Raw genomic sequence first — 19,280 nt, forward strand, 5'->3', positions numbered from 1 at the left:
GTGCTCCAGTGTTTGTGTTTGGAATCCTGTGTATAATTATTACGACGTGTGTGGGTGTGTGTGAAACAGGACCAGTGTCGGGCGTTTCCAATGTGTGTGTTTGTTTTACTACACTTGTGAACATCGAATTGAATAGTTTTTTGGTTTTGAAGTGCCACAGGAACATGGGCCCTCACAAACCGGGTGTATTTACTCAGACATCACTTCGATACCAGAACAAGAATATGTGTGTGTGTGTGTGTGTGTGTGTGTGTGTGTGTGTGTGTGTGTGAGAAAGAGAGTGTTTTACTATACTGTGAGGACCGAGTTGACTATTTTTTGGTTTTGAAGTGAAACAGAAACACGGGTCCTCACTAACCAGATGTATTTAATCGGACCTCACTTTGATACCAGTACAACAATGTGTGTGTGTGTGTGTGTGTGTGTGTGTGTGCGTGTGTGCGTGTACGTGCATGCATCTGTGTGTGTGTGTGTGTCTGTGTGTGTGCGCGTGCGTGCGTGCACCTGCATGCATCTGTGTGTGTGTGTGTGTGTGTGTGTGTGTGTGTGTGTGTGTGTGTGTGCGTGTCCGTGTGCATGTGTGTGTGTGTGTGTGCGTGCGTGTGCATGTGTGTGCGTGTGCGTCTGTATCACAGACAGTGAGTTTCATTTGGCACCCAGCCTCACGCTGAGGACCTCTGCCAGGATAAACACTTCATCTCTCTCTCTCTGACTGTCTCTCCTCCTGCGTTCCCTTCTTTCCTTCCCTCCCTCCCCACTTTCTTTCCCTGTTTTATCAAAGACAAAGTAACCTCTCCAACCCACTTACAAAGAATGTTTAAAAAAAAAAAAAAAAAAAAAAAAGGCCGTCACTTCACTTATTAAACCACTACTTCCTCCTAGACTAGACAGACCACACAATCCAAACTTTTCTCTTTCACTTCAAAATGGCCATTTTAAGGAATAAATCCCCATTAAAAAATGGCGGAGTTCTGCTGAGGTTGAGGCCCTGCGGCTGATAAACTTAACTCGGAAATAACCAAAAGGGCCCCACCAACTGTGAGAGGGCTCTGGCTCTCTCTACAGCTCTACTTTTTCAAAGCGAGCGAGCAACAATACTGACGGGGGGGCGGGCGGGCGGGGCGGGCGGGGTTGCATAATTTAAAACACAACAGATCACTGGAGATGTGAACCAGATTTCAATAAAAGACCAATGTCATAAAAACACAAAAAAGGCAAAAAAATGTGGATTCCCACGGTGCATGGTGAGTTATGGACCGCCGGCTCCCCCTGAAAGCCGGGGCCAAGTTGATATATCTGTACAAATAATTATCTTAAGAATTAGTCCGACTTGAGCCTGCAAGGTAACATCCCGGCCTGCGAGCGCCATCTGCTTTTCCGACCCTCGCACGAAAATGAAAAGCGTGGAACCGACGGCGCGTCCCGGCGACGCGCCGCAGCTGCAGCGGATTCCCCCTGAAAGAAAGAAGGAGAAAAAAAAAAAAAAAGGCAAAACACCTGTTAATATCCCCCCTCCTCCTCCACCCTCCTCCTCCACCCTTTCACTGCACATAAATAGCAATAACTTTTATGGGATTCACTGCCCCGCAAAAAGTCGTGACGCACCTCAGGCCGACATGTGGACATCTGAGACAAGACACGGCGGCGGCTTTTTTTTATTTTTACGGCCGCGAGAGCTTGTTACTGTGTTCGGACACCGAAATCCGCGGGGCCCGGCTCCCCAGCATCGGCGTTATAGATTTGGGCCTGAGAAACATGTATGTATATAAATTGGGGGGGGGGGGGGGGGGGGGGTCGACATCTGGCTGCGCACCTGCCTCTCGCTCCACATCGACGAGCTCCAAGAGCTTGCCGACGGGGTAAAGCGGTTAAAAACGGCCAACGAGGGGACCGCCGCGGCGGGCAAACGGGGGCGTTTTAAATTTGGGTTTTCTGACATTCCTGAGACGTACGGAGGCAACGCGGCAGACGGCAGGGCGGCAGGAGGGCGCGGTCAAGGGGTCCGACGGAACTGATTCCGCAAGCTCCGCAAGAAAAAAAAAAAAAAAAAAAAACGGGGAACGGGGGTTTGTGTGGCGCGGGGTCGGGGGTCACGCCCGCCGTGGATGGCGGTTGGGTCCACAGGAAGCTGAACCTGGAGAGAGCCAGTCAGCGAGAGAGAGAGAGAGAGAGAGAGAGAGAGAACTCTCCGCTTCTCAGCTCCATGATTCCATCTTGGGTTTTGTTTTTTTTTTTTCCTCTCGCTTATACCATCCCACGTATGAGTCGTCTGTCTTCCAATGCTTATGAGAGCTCAACTCACACGCACGCACGCACACACACACACACACACAGGAAATACAGGGCATCCGTCTGCCAGCTAATAGCCCTTAATTGAGGCGCTAATAGAGAAAAGCAATGCAAACGCCGGGCAGAGGAGAAGCCCTGAGTGGAGGGGGAAGAGAGGAAAATAAACAACAGCAATAGGAAGGGGAAAAGGGCAATTTCAAGCGAAAAATATTAATGTAATCAAGGCAAATGAGTAGGTTTGGGATAACATTCCGACGGCGCGGTGTGTTTACTTTGCCGGCGAGCGATGGAGAATAGGTGCAGCGGAGGGAGCGAGGGCGGGCTCCACTCGTCTCGTTTAAACGGCCGCCGCTCCCCTCAAACTGCCCCGATCTGTTTACGCGTTCACGGTTCTACGTTATGCGCCGCGCCGGCGGGGCAGACGCTGATAACAATAATGATATAAAGTGCTCGCGCTAGGTTATGGGGGGCGCAAGCGGAGAAAGGGAACTGAGGTCACTCGGGGCGGAGCGGGGTTTACACAACGTTGATTGGAAATGCATGCGATCGGCGAGAGTTCAATCAGTCACCAGGCGGCGTTTTTTTTCTTTTTTCTTTTTTTTTTTGGGTGGTTGGATTTTAGTTTAATTCGGCACCGGACGGCGGCGACGCTTCGCAGAGCGCTGTTTGGTTGTCGGGGGCGACCGCGTCGATTCCGCTGGCAATCCAACGCGCCGGCGGGGGCCGAGGCCGAGGGAGCTGTCGGCCGCGATCCACGCCGAGCGAGGGAAGTTTTGCTGCTTGGCCTCTCGTTTGCCACGGTGTGCCGGCGAGTGGGGGAGTGAGGGGGAATGTGTGTGTGTGTGTGTGTGTGTGTGTGTGTGTGTGTGCGGTACCTGCTTCAGGAATCGGGATGTCAACACACGCCAGCAACACCGCTGCCCTTGTCAGCACTAAAAACGCCAGTAACGTGTAGAACCGCGCTTATGATGATGGCCTCCTAATACTTAGCGATGCACGACTCGTGAGCGATTCGGTCGCCGCGAACAAATCTTTGAAGTGACTCAAGAGTCACTCCGGCACAAAAAGTGAGTGAATCTTCAATGCACAAACTGCAAATTACTGACTCCGAAGTTAAAGTGCAAGGCAAAAAGAAGGTGGAGGCACAATTCTGAAGCCGACCCCTCGTCGTCCTCTCGCAACGTGCGTGAGACCAACTGAATGAAACGAAAACCAAGAGTCGGAAAAATGAGCAAATCTTCACGGGCTGACCCTCGCACGCACAGCGGTTGAGAAACACACACAAGTACAGGGAGCTGAGACACACACACACACACACACACACACACACACACACACACACACACACACACACACACACACACACACACACACACACACACACACACACACACACACACACACACACACACACCTGACCCAGCGACGGCTGTTTATTGAAACTGGAGTTAAATGACCCTCTGGTGGGGACCTTGCAGGTTCGCAAGCACTGAAACAGACCGAGTCCTGTGTGAGCGCGGGCCAAGGTCCACCCTGGAGACCGGCCTGGAAGAGCTTGACCAGGCCACATCACAGACCTTTTCACAAGATCAATTCCAGCTTCATATCCTCCCCAAATCCAGAGCAATCCATCGGTGCAGTGTAACGTGGAAAAAAGGGCCCATTCTTCGGGTCCACTGAAGTCCATCTATGAACTTCGGGGGGATTTATATTTGTACAGGAGTCCAAGAAGCACCTGCGGTGAAGGTTTGTTTCCCAAACGCTGAAGGATAGTGCGTCATCCAAGTGTATGTTTTTTTTTTTTTTTTACACGGCCGGGTCCTGTAACTCTACTTACTTAGCCCCACATCTGCGGAAATATATGATTGAGGGGGTGGATTTAAGCAGAAAATATTTCCCCCCTATTTATTTTTTGGAACATCAGGAGGGACCTGGTTGCAGGTCTGACGGACTCCAGAAAGGAGAGAATGTGGTGACACAGCGCCCACTGGTGCTCAGCCGGCGTCACGGCAGTCCCACCTGAAGAAGCCGCGGCCTTGTTAGTCTCCCCCCCCCCCCCTCAACTCTGCGGCAAAAGTAAAAACCACCGCAGCCCGAAAAACACAAGGGACGGCATTTGTGAGAGCGAACCCCGGAGTAGATGGTTTAACAACGTGTTCTTTCCCATTTTTCTTGTCGCTCCCCTCACCGTGAAAATGACCATGACGTCGCTGGAATGGTGTGAAGGAGGAAAGCCACTTGTTGTCCGTGAATAATGAGCGGTCGCGGTCTCGCTCGGGCTGCGGTCGATTGGAGACAGATGTCGCAGGCAGAGCCGGTGCCTGCGTGGTGTCATCTGGGTCAACCTCGCGGTGGGTGTGGGGTGGAGGAGTGGGGAGGGCTGAGGGAGGGGGAAAAAAAATCCAAAATGGCGGGGTTTCCACCGACCGAGCCCGCTCCCGTGACCCGGTTGTCGTGTTAGAAGGGGGTCGCGGCCGTGCGCTCAGGTTGGCGCTCAGAGGAACCTCAAGGACGATGGAGGAACATCGGGAGAACATGGGAGGAACGTCAGAGGAAACTCAGAAGAACATCAGAGGAACCTCAAGGATGTTGGAGGAACATCAGAGGAACCTCGGAGGAACGTCAGAGGAACCTCAAGGACGATGGAGGAACATCGGGAGAACATGGGAGGAACGTCAGAGGAACCTCAAAGACGATGGAGGAACATCAGGAGAACATGGGAGGAACGTCAGAGGAACCTCAAAGACGATGGAGGAACATCAGGAGAACATGGGAGGAACGTCAGAGGAACCTCAAAGACGTTGGAGGAACATCAGGAGAACATGGGAGGAACGTCAGAGGAACCTCAAGGACGATGGAGGAACATCAGAGGAACCTCAAGGACGATGGAGGAAGATCGGGAGAACATGGGAGGAACGTCAGAGGAAACTCAGAAGAACATCAGAGGAACCTCAAGGATGTTGGAGGAACATCAGAGGAACCTCGAAGAAACGTCAGAGGAACTTCAGAGGAACACTGGAGGAACCTCAAAAACGATGGAGGAACATCAGAAGAACGTCAGAGGAACCTCAAAAACGATGGAGGACCATATGACGAACATGGGGACAACCAGGGAGGAATATCAGAGGAACATCGCGGGAACATCAGAGGAACCTCAGAGTGACCTCGGAGCCGGCGTCCAAAAGTCAAAGACAGCCTGTCAAGGTCAGCGCTGACGCCACGCGGTGTGAAGGTGGCACCGCCACCCTGGCCACTCGGCCACTCGGCCACAAAACTCCCTCCCCCGCGGCTTGAAGAGGGGAACGGTTTAAATCCGCGCTCTTATTGTGAAAGAAAAAAACAAAAAAAAACAGCCATGAATGAGCGGCGCCAGGTGTTTGGCTGTTTTGGTTAATAATAGACGCTTTTATTGTGCCAGCACCTGCCCGGCAGATGTGGGTGTGGCAAATGAAACCGTAGGGTGGCAGCGCCTAAAGCGCAAACAGATGCGGGCGTCGGTGATAAAGATGAGAAAGTAAAAGATCAAATCCCCAGCGCTTCGCCGTCTCACCTAACTCGGTTTCTTTTCCCCGCCACCCGTCTCTTCCCCGCGCTGGTTTCCTCGCAAAAGATTCGGGGAAAAGGGAAAATGGCTCCCTCGGTCCACGGCCTCAAATGTTATCCCTGCAAACACCTCCGGGTCTCTTTCAGCTCTGCATACATTATCTCACATGGCCTCCCAGGCCGCCCCAGCAGGAGGGCCGCGGTGATGCGTGACCGCCGGTTCAGCCGGCGACGAGGGAGCGGCATTTTGCTTTTGGCCGCGTTCGGGCCCCGGATTATCCTCACGTGTCCCCGCTCCCCCGTGTCCTCGGTGTGATAAAGAGAAGCCAGGCGGAGGGCAAAAACAAACAAGGGAATGATTGCTTTTCCTCTGCGACTCGCGTTCCTTCCAAAAGAAATAAATGCTTCAATGTTGCGGCGTCTTGTGCAACGGCGATGGCGCAACTCGGTGTAATGAAGGTCCGCAAAGGCCCGGGCTAATGAGGAGAGCTCTCCTCCGAATCAGGGACGCTGCGCAGTTTCCCCTTTTGAGACCTATGAACTACAGAAGAAGAGGTTTGGGTCGTCTTTGCGGTTGTGACTCTCGCACAGGCCGTACCACCAGAGGGCGCCATTTTCACCCAGACCAACATCCATGGGTTTTACGTGACATGAGAAAGGTACGAGACTACCTACTACTGCATTCAAGATTCAAGAGGTTTATCTGTCACATACATATACATACTTTCATACATATATGCAGTGACTATGACTTTATTTCGTCATTGTTTTTTTTTTTATTGTTTTAAAATTGTCATGCCCTTTCTGATATATTTTTAGTTTTTATTTTATTTTATTTGACTTATCTTATTTATATATTTTTTTATTTTTAATTTATTTCTTCTTTTTTTATTATTATGAATATTACTATGCAAATAAAGATGCCCCCTACTATTATTTTACCGATATAATTTTTATATACATTCCTAAATTGTTGAATCTTCTGAAGATGGAAGTAAAAAAATATATATATATATATATATATAATAAAAATAAAGTAGCTCCATCACAAGCAGCAGTAGCAGTAGTTCTGCCAGGTCCAATCACACACAAAAACAAGGTTCTGGACACAGCAGCTGCAGCGTTTCTAGGTGGAGTTCGTCGAGCGTTTTCTCCGTTTTTCACGGGTCCATTTTGTTGTGCCTGTGAAAGCTTCCAGGAAAGCGCTCAAAGGGCGGACGCTACGAGGCGTCTCGAATGTTTCTACTGGCGGGGTCCGGCCCGTCGGCGGGGGGGGGTGCCTCCGGCGGAGGGCCAGGAATCTCCGCGGTGCCTCACCTCCACCTCCGCCTCCACCAACGCGGCTGGCCTGCACTTTGGGGCGGTTCCAGTCCTTGGACTATTTGGGGTTTTTTTGGGGTTTTTTTTTTTTTTCCTTCTTGACGTCCAGCCACGGCTCCCAGGACTTGGAGAGGTCACAAGCAAAGCAGTTCTCCTGGATCGGCCTCCAGGGTGAAATGCTGCTGCCTCTGCAAGGACATCCCTCCCCCTCCCTCCCTCCCTCTCTCCCTCCCTCCCTCTCTTATCGTCTGACTTGACGGGGGCTTGTAAAAGCGGCGAGCCGCTCAAAGCCCGGAACCGAGTGAGACGTCCCCAGATTCCCACAAAAACTTTACAAGCCTTTTTTGGGTTCCATTACGCCGAGGTTCACTGGACGCGCGGCAAACGACGGCAGGATTCATTTCAACGGACAGAATAACGGCGCCGTGCCGCAGCCTCTCACCCGCTGACTTTTTTTTTTTTGCTTTGTCGTCATCGTCGTCGTCGTCGTTTTTCGGTTCCTACGTCGGCCATCGCTGAAGCCGCCGCACGGCCCCCGTGAGGGCGCGGCCGGGACGGGCCGCCGCCGCCCTTCCTTCCGCAGTTCGAACGGAAAAAAAACAAACCTAAAGCCTACGGCGACGGGAAGATGCGGCGCCGGTCGGAAATAGTTGCGCCGTCGATCCACAGAAGCAAACGCCCCCCCCCGCAGAAAAACAAAATCCATAATGACGGGTCCTTGGCTGAACTCAGAGGCAGGATTGTCAATTGAAGTGTATTGTTTGCCGCATGGAAAGAAGCAGAGCAGAAGTGTTTAGATCCAGGGGGGTGGGGATGATGCTTTCAACCCCTCGTTTGAAACTGAGGCTTTTATATTGCCATTACAATTAGATTCATGACTCATTTCGATCCGCCGAATGCCAATACACTTCAAGTCATGTTGACTTTTGTATTCGAGCACAAGAGCCGGCGTGGAGATATCCTGAGAGCTTCAGCCTGGAGGGGTCCACGTGGGTCCGAACGGGAAAAATGTGCAAGCGCTCCAAACGACATCTGTGACCGATCAAGACGTCGAGCCACGATCGCCTCTGATCAATATTGACAGATAAATAACTGTATTAGATTTTGCAATTATTAACGTTACATACACTTTGTCTTCCCATTGCCACAATAACCTCGTTTTGTGATTACGCTTTCAGTGGATGAGTAGTAAACAGGAGTTACAAGTATTATTCCTGTCAAGGAAAATGATAATGTCCCCTCAAAACCACTAGAGGGCGCCATTGCATAAAATCAGAAGAACTCAGTCACTGTAAATATATACAGTAGATCTATCCCCCTTGTTGTTTTTTTTTTGTTTTTTTTAAACATCACAACTTTTGCAATACTCTTAAAAAGGCCTGGGTTTCATAGACCAATGAAATATCTTATATATATATAATAAATAAATCAAATGATATTGCTGAGAAAGTCACCCCACCTTAAAACGTTCAAATTTCATCGTGTAAGGCAATTTCATGGTGCAGTGGTCGGCGGATCACGTTTTTGTGTAATCTGGGAAACGCTTGCACTGAAAAGACGTAAAAAAATAAAATAAAATAAAAGTTTATGCAGCACATCAACTGCAGCATCTCAACGAGGAGCAGGAGGTGGAGTTGGAGGTGGAGGTGATTGCCCATAATGTTTTATTTCCTAGTCTCTAACGTTACGCATGTTTCCATTTTCCGGAGTTGTTTGCGAGGCGTCTCCGAAAAAAAGCCCTGAAGGATCAGATCGACGAGGGCAGCTTCGTCATCGTCATCGCCGTCAACACCATCATCACCATCTTCCCCATCATCCCCACCATCATCCTCCTCCTCATCCTCATCGTCACACAACACTCAACAAGCAGCGCCTGCTTCAGCTCGGGTCAAAGTGAAGGGGACGGTGGCCATCGTCACCCCCCAGGAGGGAGGGAGGCAGGGGTGGAAGGGCGGGAAGAGGGGCATTTTGGGTGGTGGGGTGGGTGGGGTTGGGTCGGGCGGGGCGTAGGGTGATTGTGGTTGGACCACAGCCATGGGAAGAGGCACGACGGCGACGGCAACGTTTTCGGCAACGTTTGAGATTTTGCTGTGTATATGCTTTTTTTAAATTGTATTATATTATTTAAATTGATCTCTTAATTGTCAGGTTATCTCCACATATCTGGATGTATATGTTTATATTTTTTACTGCAATATCTTAACTTAATGTTATCTTCACTTATGTGTATGCAGTACACACACACACACACACACACACACACACACACACACACACACACACACACACACACACACACACACACACACACACACACACACACACACACACACACACACACACACACACACACGCGCGCGCATGCACACACGCGCATGCACACTCACGTGTATTTTTGACAAACATTTTCCATTTTAATTTCCCGTTATATTTTTGCTTTTCTCTGTTTTTCCATTTGCTTTGGCAGCTCAAACGCACGTTTCCCCCACGCCAATAACGCCTTCATTTTTTAAATTTAATTAATGGAATTAAATTTCGAGGGAGAGAGAGAGAAAGAGAGAGAAAGCAAAGGGGGCCACGGAGGAAGAGAGGGAGTTGGGATTGATAGGAGACTGAGGAAGCTTCAGAGAACCCGGGCGGCTTTGTAGCCTCGCTCCCCCGGCGCAGGAGCAACAAGCGCTAATGTCTTTTGCAGCGGCAGGTACACAAAGCTCCTGTGGCCCCAGAACCGGAGCTGGACAAACTTTTACTGTTGACATCTGGAATATCTTTCTGAGCTTCCCCCCCCCCCCTTTCTTTTTTATCCTCCTCCTCTTGTGGTCGTCGGAGCGAGCTCCGACTCACCCTTCGCCACGGCCTCCATCATCGCGGGGCCGGCTTTACGCCGAACCCGAAAACGCATCCGGCGGCCGCACCGCCCTAGCCCGACCGTTTTCCGTGAATGACAGTTTAAAACGCGCTTCATGTACGGTCGTCAAAGTGCGGGAAAAAAAAAATAAAATCACAATTCACTCGCGTAAAAAGAGGTTTATTGATAGTGAATATGGTGACATTCAACATTAACAACATCCTCATGTTATATTCGTAAATATGTTATATAGAAATATATAACATATACAAATCAATAAGTACAGATTAAAAAGTGACTTCCGGTTGCAGTTCCTACATTTGGAAATCTGGCACGGCAGAAGAGGCCGAGGGGGCGGGGCATATCATGGACGAGGGCTTATTGTGGAGCTTTGCAGCTTTCCGACTTTACCAGAGGAATGACTGAGATTTCCGGTTTGCCGTTGTCGTTTGTCGGATTCAGTGTAAAGCCGGCTTCAACCGGGCCGGCCGGCTAAATATAGAGTGTTTGAGTTCTTTTTTTTTTTTTTGCTTTGCCCGCTGCCCGTCTCGTCGCATATTTTACTACCACACATGATCTCATGCGTCATTTTTTTTTTTGTTCTCGGTTTGACCACACGCTGAACTTCGTCCCGCAGCCCCTCACACGGAGTCATTACCGTAATGGATGCTGTCACTACCAATCCACGTCGACTCCGTCTTATCACGGGGCCCGGCGGTGCCGTAACCCTGACACCACGCCCACTTCCCAGCGTCCCTATGGCATCGCACGCACACGCACACACACGCACACACCCACACCCACACACACACACACACACACACACACACCTAATGTAATGTTAAATGTCACTGGCAATCCATTTTGTCCAACACACCACTGTTATTATTTCCACCGTGCTCCGTGTTGTTATTTCCATTTGGTAATTTAGTGTATCAGCCCATATTCACATCTCAGAAAATGAGGCTGTTTTACAGGAAAGAAAAGAATTGGCCTCGGAGGAGCAGCCTCAAACTCTGTACCTGATGATCCGAGGGTCCAACGCACATGCGAGCGCACACAAAAGGGATAGCACATGGGATCGTTCCTTTGTAATATATACCATAAAAAAAAAATGTTTTTTTTAAAGAAACTTGGAATACCGTCGGGCGTGTGAGCATTCAATTCTACACGTTCTCAGTTCGCGGCGTCTGCCAAAACACCTTTACACCCCTGATCCGTGCGCTGGCTCCCTCCGCCCGTTGGTTTGCTTTCCAGAGGAATGCTTGGAAGCGGCTTCCTTTAGAAGACAGAGCTTTGTTTTGGGGTGGTGAGCCGGTGGTTGCCTGGTGTACTGACAGTACACCCTTTGATTTGCTGAAGCCGGCGGCTCTGCACCGTCTCAGCCTCAGGAGCCACGTTTTGCCCGTCGTCTTACATGCTGTGCTTTTGTTGCTCACAATTAGGTCTATATTCATTGTTTGTCATTAGGTTCACTGTGTATTGCCCAATTTACCCACCTTCTGCTTGATCTTGAGGGTTATTGCATTTTGCGCTTTCATTTTTTCTATTCTCCGCTTCATTATTATTGCCTGTTTTTTGATGTGAGCTGCTGTGACCTTGCAATTTCCCGAATAAATAGAGCTTCTATATATCTATCTGTCTATCTATCTGTCCGTCTATCTATCTATGCCTTCCTCCCTCTGTCTATCTGTATGTCTTTCTATCTATGCTTTCCTCCTTCTATCTATCTATCTGTCTGTCTGTCTGTCTGTCTATGCCTTCCTTCCTCTGTCTATCTGTATGTCTATCTATGCTTTCCTCCTATCTATATATCTATCCATCTATCTATTGGTCTGTCTATCTATCTATCTATCTATCTATGTCTATCTGTCTATTTATCCATACCTTCCCCCCTCTATCTATCTGTCCATCTATCTATGCCTTCCTTCCTCTGTCTGTCTGTATGTCTATCCATACCTTCCCCCCTCTATCTATCTGTCCATCTATCTATGCCTTCCTCCCTCTGTCTGGCTGTCTGTCTGAATGTAGCAAAGGACAATCTGATCCAATTTGCTTTGATTTTATTTGTCCTGGGTATCAACAACTGTGAGACCTGTTTCAAAATAAAAGCACACCATCGGAAATTTGGTACACCACAAAACTTGTATTTAGATTCGTAAAGAAGTGAACCAACGCACCCAAGGACCCAGTCCACTTACTCTGTGCTGGTGCACATACATCTGGGTCTCTGATGGGACTACGAACACACACACACACACACACACACAGACACACACACACACACACACACAGATATGAGACAATCCAAACAGTTTTCTCTGAACTCTCTGTTTCAGAAAACATGTCCTAAAACGAGCCGTTCAGCTTTGCTGCCCCGATACACGTCACCAAGGGTATTATTCTAAATAGAACTGCCCCCCACATCTGAGTACCTCCACCCACGGCTCGAGTGCGACAGGACTTTTTTTCCCACATCAAATTTGTTCAGAAACAGATTTTGGTGGACTGATGAGGTGAAACCCATTAAAGTTTACAGAGGGAACCCAGAGTAAAGCTCAAACGTCATTGGCTCACTGAACCCGGAAGTTGTGCTCAAATCTCATGGGCTCACAGAGTCTATTGGACGCATGTTAGCATGGCTCGAATTCATCATCTGAGTGGTATTTTCAGCAAAATAAAAATTTATAACAAGTTTTGGGAACCTCAGGGACCATATATTAACTTTGTGAAAAGGAGCATAATAAGTCCACTTTAACAAATAAAGCAGGCGCCCCGGTCACCGTCCTTTCATGAAAATCACAAATAAATCCACAAATCCCCTTTTCAAAATAATAAAACATATCCAAGGAAGCCACTGCATCGCAGTTTGAATAAAAGAAGGTAAAACGAGGGGGTCTCATACCGGCCTCCTGGATGGTGAACCTGGCTTCCATCCTCCAGTCCCGTGCTCTCCAGCGGTCCCCAAACTTCCAGCTCTTGGCAATTGTAAGAACCAACCAGGCTCAGGGCCGAGAAATCTGAAATTTTCAGGGTGATGACTACAGATAATGAATGTTTGCCAAATTCCCTCCATTTCCCCCTTAGCCACGCCCCAAAACACTCTCCCTTTATGTCCTCCGCTGTCTGTTCCCACCACCTGTTTAAAGGGACAGTACACACTTTCCTGTGAAGTGTGACGTGATGACAGTGCCAAAATGTATTATTTTTTCAGCCATTAAAGTATCTGCATAAACAACTCACACTTGTGATTTTAGTCGACCGTGACCGTTGTAATGACATTTTTTGGCCCCCAGGAAGTTCAAGTAAAAAATGGTCATAAAACTGTACGGGCCTACAGAAGACATTTTCGCATTTCGAAACTCTCACTTTGCTTCCTTTGAGCTCCACTTATCAAGTCACAGGGAGTTAGTTCTAAAAATGTCGCTGTTCGCAAGATGTATAGCAATGAGGTAATAGATTATTTTTCATACAGAAATGATATTTTGCAAGGAATTTGAAATTTGGAATAAATGTTATCCTTACAGAAATAACCAATCTTATCATCAGTGGTCTAATATGTTCTTATCTGTGCAAAAAGTAAGGAAGTGCATCTTTATTTTTATTATACTTTTTAAAACATACCGTAACAAAGTGCTTTACAGAAAAGCGTTTGAAGAAAATTAAAACCAGACAGAGTGGGAATTAAAATAAAATAAAATAAAATAGAATACATTCAAAATATATTTTTAATTAAAAATAATAAATAAAAACTAAAAATAGAGTATAATAAAAATACAAAAATAAAAACATAAAAATTAAGTTATAAGAATAAGAATAAAATAAAATAAAATACAAACAAAATAAAAAATAAAAAAAAGAAAGTCAATTAAATAAAAGAAGGCAGTGTGAGCCCAATAAATAAGAAGCACAATTCAATATGACAAACAGACCAAAAGGTGGAGCTTTACAAAAATTTTATAAAAATGGGTTTTCACATGCTGCTTAAAACAACAACAACAACAACAACAACAACAACAACAACAACAACAACAACATCAAAAACATAGATGCTGAGAGGAAAACACTCATTTTGAAGTTTACTTTACCTTTAAATAAGATGCTAAGAGAGAGACAGAGACAGAGAGAGAGAGACGGGTTACTGAGGTTGTTCTAAGATGGGTTCTTCCAAACTGTTCTCTCTCAAATCCCACTTTCAGGAGGGTAAATCAGTCATCTGAAGTGGAGCAGTCACAAAATAATATTTCTTCCTTGCCCCCTGTTGACACACCGCTTTGAAAAAATGACTCTGGAACAAAGTAAGTCAGACATTTTTCTTTTATTTCATCCGCTACTCCTTTCATCCCTTGTGGTTTCCTTTAACATGAGGCCATAACTACTGCTGAACTGGCAACCCGGCGAGGAGGGGGCTTTCGTTGCCGTGTAGGATCAGTAAATATTAAAAACAAAATAATTGCCCGCATTAAATTCGTGCATCGCTCACTGTCAGCCGGGGAGGGGGAAAACACACACACACACACACACATATACACACACGCACACACACAGTCGACAGCGAAGAGGAAATGCGTGTGTTGCAAACTCCTCCATCCTCCCGTTTTCATCATCCCCCTCCTTTGGCAGAGCCGGGGTTAGACGTAGAGGCCTGGACGTATAAAACATAAGCGCTGACGTGTTCTGGAGCGGCCGCGCCTCCCTCCCTCACGCCGCAGGGAAAACAATGGAAACAATGGCGCTCGCTGTGTTGCAGGATCAAAACCGCCAGGCCCGAGGCCGCGCCCGTTCGCCCGACTCCTCAGTCGCGGCCGGAGCGGCGGGCCCGACGTCCTCGAGGGTCGGCTCCCGACGACTCGCCCCCGGCGGAAGGAGGGTTGTTCCCGGCGACCGGATCGTCTGCGTGTCCCGCATCGCCGACTATGAGCGGTGATGAGCACAGATGAACCGGTTTGAGTGGTCAACAGGATGGTGGTGGGACGACGTTTGGGGGACGGCGTGCGAGCCCGTGGGTTCCTGCCGTTCATCCTCATCGCGTGTCACCAACGGTTCCTCGGTTTCTCCACCGCGCCGCGTCACCTCAGCTTGCCCTGTTTGAGGAAGCGCCTCGCCCAGCGGCCGCGTTCCCTTTCGGGCCGTTTGTTCTGGCCGGGGCCGCTCCCGATCCGGACGGCCCTCCGGGGAGCGCGCTCGGCGGGGCTGTTCGAGGGTGTGCCTCGGCTCGGCTCCCGGCGCAGGAAGTCCAGCGCCGGGGGTTCTGCACAGAAACGGGACGTGACGAGATGAGAGGAGAGGAGAGGAGGGAAGGAAGGGGGGAAGAAAGGAAGGAAGACAGGAAGGAAGGAAGGAAGGTCATCCACGAGAACGTAGCGCTGCTACTGTCCGAGCATGCACACGCCAAGCTCTGCCGCTCACAAAAAACACACACAAACATGTGTGTGTGTGTGTGTGTGTGTGTGTGTGTGTGTGTGTGTGTCACCCATAATTCTCCAGTGCATTCCCCGGGACCCAATTTTATTATGATTTATCTTCTGTTCCGTTCTCTTAAATAGCCCAAAGTGATTAGAAGCAGCTGAGTGGAGGCGATTGGTTTCCTGCATTGCAGCTCGAATTGTGTGTATCTGCGTGTGTGTGCGTGTCTGTGTGTGTGTGCGTGTGTGTGCGTGTGTGTGTGCTTGTGTGTGTGCGTGTGTGTGTGCGTGTGTGTGTGTGTGTGTGTGTGTGTGTCTGTCTGTCTGTCTCTGCAGGTCACCAGGAAGCTCCATGGCAACAGTGACAGCGCTCGGCCCGGCGGCTCAGACTCCCGACCCCGCGAAGTGAAATAGAACCTGAAATCTGAATAAAGAGTTTGGAATGCCCCCCCAGCCCGTCGCCCCCCGCCACCTTTCCGAGGCCACAAATATTGCAACCGATTTTTTTCTTCTTCCTGCTTTCAAGAACCTTTAAGGAGATAAAACCACCTAAAACCAGATCATTTTGACTTCCACCCAACACATGTTAGATAGATAGACAGACAGACAGACAGACAGACAGACAGATAGATAGATAGATAGATAGACAGATAAACAGATAGATAGATAGATAGATAGATAGATAGATAGATAGACAGATAGACAGATAGATAGATAGATAGATAGATAGATAGATAGATAGATAGACAGATAGATAGATAGACAGATAGACAGATAGATAGATAGATAGATAGATAGATAGATAGATAGACAGATAGACAGATAGACAGATAGACAGATAGATAGATAGATAGATAGACAGATAGATAGACAGATAGACAGATAGATAGATAGATTGATTGATTGATATACAAAAAACTCAAAATGATCTAGAAGATAGAAAAATGTGAAAGAAATTAAACGACAAATATATGAACACTACGATAAACAGTAGATATGCACCAAGGGAATGATAAAAAAACAAAAAAACAAAAAAGAATAAACTCGAACAGTTTGCCACGTACAATAAACCTAAGGAAAAGGAACAATAAACCGAACAATAAAGAGCAACAAGCAACAATAAAGCTTTAAAATAAACAATGAGCGGATCACAAGCTCCTCTCGTGGCTCTCTGGGCTGAAAGCTCCAAACGGCAGATGAAGCTCCTCCTGAGCGTGTGTGGAGGAGCCACCAGGGAGCAGTCTCCAGCTGATTTTCCATGACCAGGATTAACTCGCTGAACACAACTCTGTGCCTGGTATTACTTTAACAGGACTTTATAAGTCAGGGAATAGGATATAGATGGTTTTTTTTTGTTTTTTTTATATCTATGAATGTTGTTTATCTGAGTTTTCCACTCATGGGACAACGGGATGTAAAGTACTCGTGATTGACAATGTGACGTCGTGTTATTAGTACAAAAAGGGCGTTTTTCTAAATAGCAATGTAGTAGGAGACAATAATAGCATGTACAACATGAAACAAAAATGACAGCAGTGACAAAAAGAAAGGACATAACAAAAAAATCTTATTAATATATATATATATAATTAAAATAAACAATAAATAAATATTAGCTCATTTAATAATTATTTGTTAATTAATTTTTTATTTAAAAAATATATATATTATATTTAAAAAAAATTATTAAACAAATACAAATTTAATAAAAAGTCATTCAACTTGGTCAGTTCAACACATTCATTCTTCAAGCAGTGCGGTGAAGCGCTTCCCTTCGGAGAACTGGAATTTTATTTTGAAAATAAATATATATATATATATTATTTTATATATATATAAAATTTCTTTTTTTTATATAATAATTGAGAATGACAAATGTGTTCTTTGCTCTTTGTTTTGCTTTCACTGTGAATCAAGCACTCTGAATGTGACTCCGTGACCAGAAGCATCACTCATTCATTGGGCTGTAGGATACTAACACTAGCACAATGCATTCAAATGACAATAAGCAAAATATGATTCTTTTTTTCATGTATATATATATATATATATAAATATATATATATATATATATATATATATATATATATATATATATATATTTAGTATATATATTACCCTAAAAGCTTGATTTGGCCTTGCTGTGGGTAAATGGCAGTAGAACACGAGACTAAACGCTGGATGATGATGGTCCCAAAACCAGAGCAAAATGTGAGTTGTAACGATGATACAGCTTCACCATCAAAAAAATGAAGCCAACACCTGACTCCAATTATCTGTGATTATTATCACCTGTGGCCCACAAGTACACACATACACACACACAGGCACACACACACACACGCACACACACACACACACACACATGCACACACACACAGGCACACACGCACACACATGCACACACACACACAGGCACACACGCACACACGCACAGGCACACACACACAGGCACACAGGCACAGGCACACACACACACACACACACAGGCACACACACACACACACACACAGGCGCACACACACACACACATGCACATGCGCACACACACACACACACACACACACAGACGCACAGGCACACACGCACACGCACACACACACACACATGCACACACACACAGGCACACACGCACACACATGCACACACACACACAGGCACACACGCACAGGCACACACGCACACGCACACACACACAGGCACACAGGCACAGGCACACACACACACACACACAGGCACACACACACACACACACACAGGCGCGCACACACACACACACATGCACATGCGCACACACACAGACACGCATGCGCGCACACACACACACACACACACACACACACACACACACACACAGACACGCGTGCGCGCACACACACACACCACACACACTCACACGGGAGGCAGAAACAACTCTACCTCTCTGTCAATAAGGTTTCCAGGGACATTGCAGTATTGCAGCACTCACTGCACCGTCCTCCAGGGTCTTCAAGGTTAAATCCTGATTGCCATGATTGCTCCTCCAACAATCACTGAGTCATCGGTCGAGAAGTGGTGTTTATTTGTACCAGTACCACCAGCATGACCAGCGGGAGCGATACTCCGTCAGTCCTCTTTTGTTGGATGTCCTACAAACAAAAGACAAACTTCCAGGTTCTTCTGAAGTCCTTATGAGATGGGTGCAGGAAATAAAGCACTCATAGCGTGATGTAGCGTGATGACGTTGTTTTTTCCAATGTTTACCGTATCAAAGCATCGCATCGGCATTTTTCAGCCCCGGTCTCGTTGGTTTCTACCATTTTTAACCGTCCATAGCAGCAACGTCCCACTCTGCTGCAGGTCCTGGCTGTGCTCACATGCATTCCAATGGGGCCCAGGTTTGAGACTCGCACGGTCATTCCATCAGGTTTTTCAGGATTTTGATGACTCTTCTGCTCCCCCTCAAATCAGCTCTTCTGGCTTTCAGTGAGAGGCTAGAAACAGGATGTCGCGTCGCTTCCCCACTGGCAACCTGCTGCAGGCAGCGTTACGCTCTGGGGTGCGCTGCGGCAGTCGCAAAAAGTAGTTCTAAATAGAATGTGATATTACTGTGATTCAAGACATGTTCAAAGAAATGACACTAAGTCACGTGTGACTCTAACGTGAGTTTCCTGTCTTTGAAAAGGATATTTAGCGGATCGTTGTTTTTTTTTTGTCTGGAACGTTTGCCCCATAGGACTGCACGGCGGCACGGCGAGAAGCTGCAGCAGAGTGGTTAGTTTCCCAGCAGTCAAGAGAGGTTGTGCCACCAACTGTCATCAATGATGGCCCCCAAACACAGTGAGAAGCTGCAGCAGAGTGGTAAGTTTCTCAATACCAAGGCATCAAGATTGTGC

Source organism: Zeus faber (assembly GCF_960531495.2).
Source record: "Zeus faber genome assembly, chromosome: 20".
NCBI classification, from domain to species: Eukaryota; Metazoa; Chordata; class Actinopteri; order Zeiformes; family Zeidae; genus Zeus; species Zeus faber.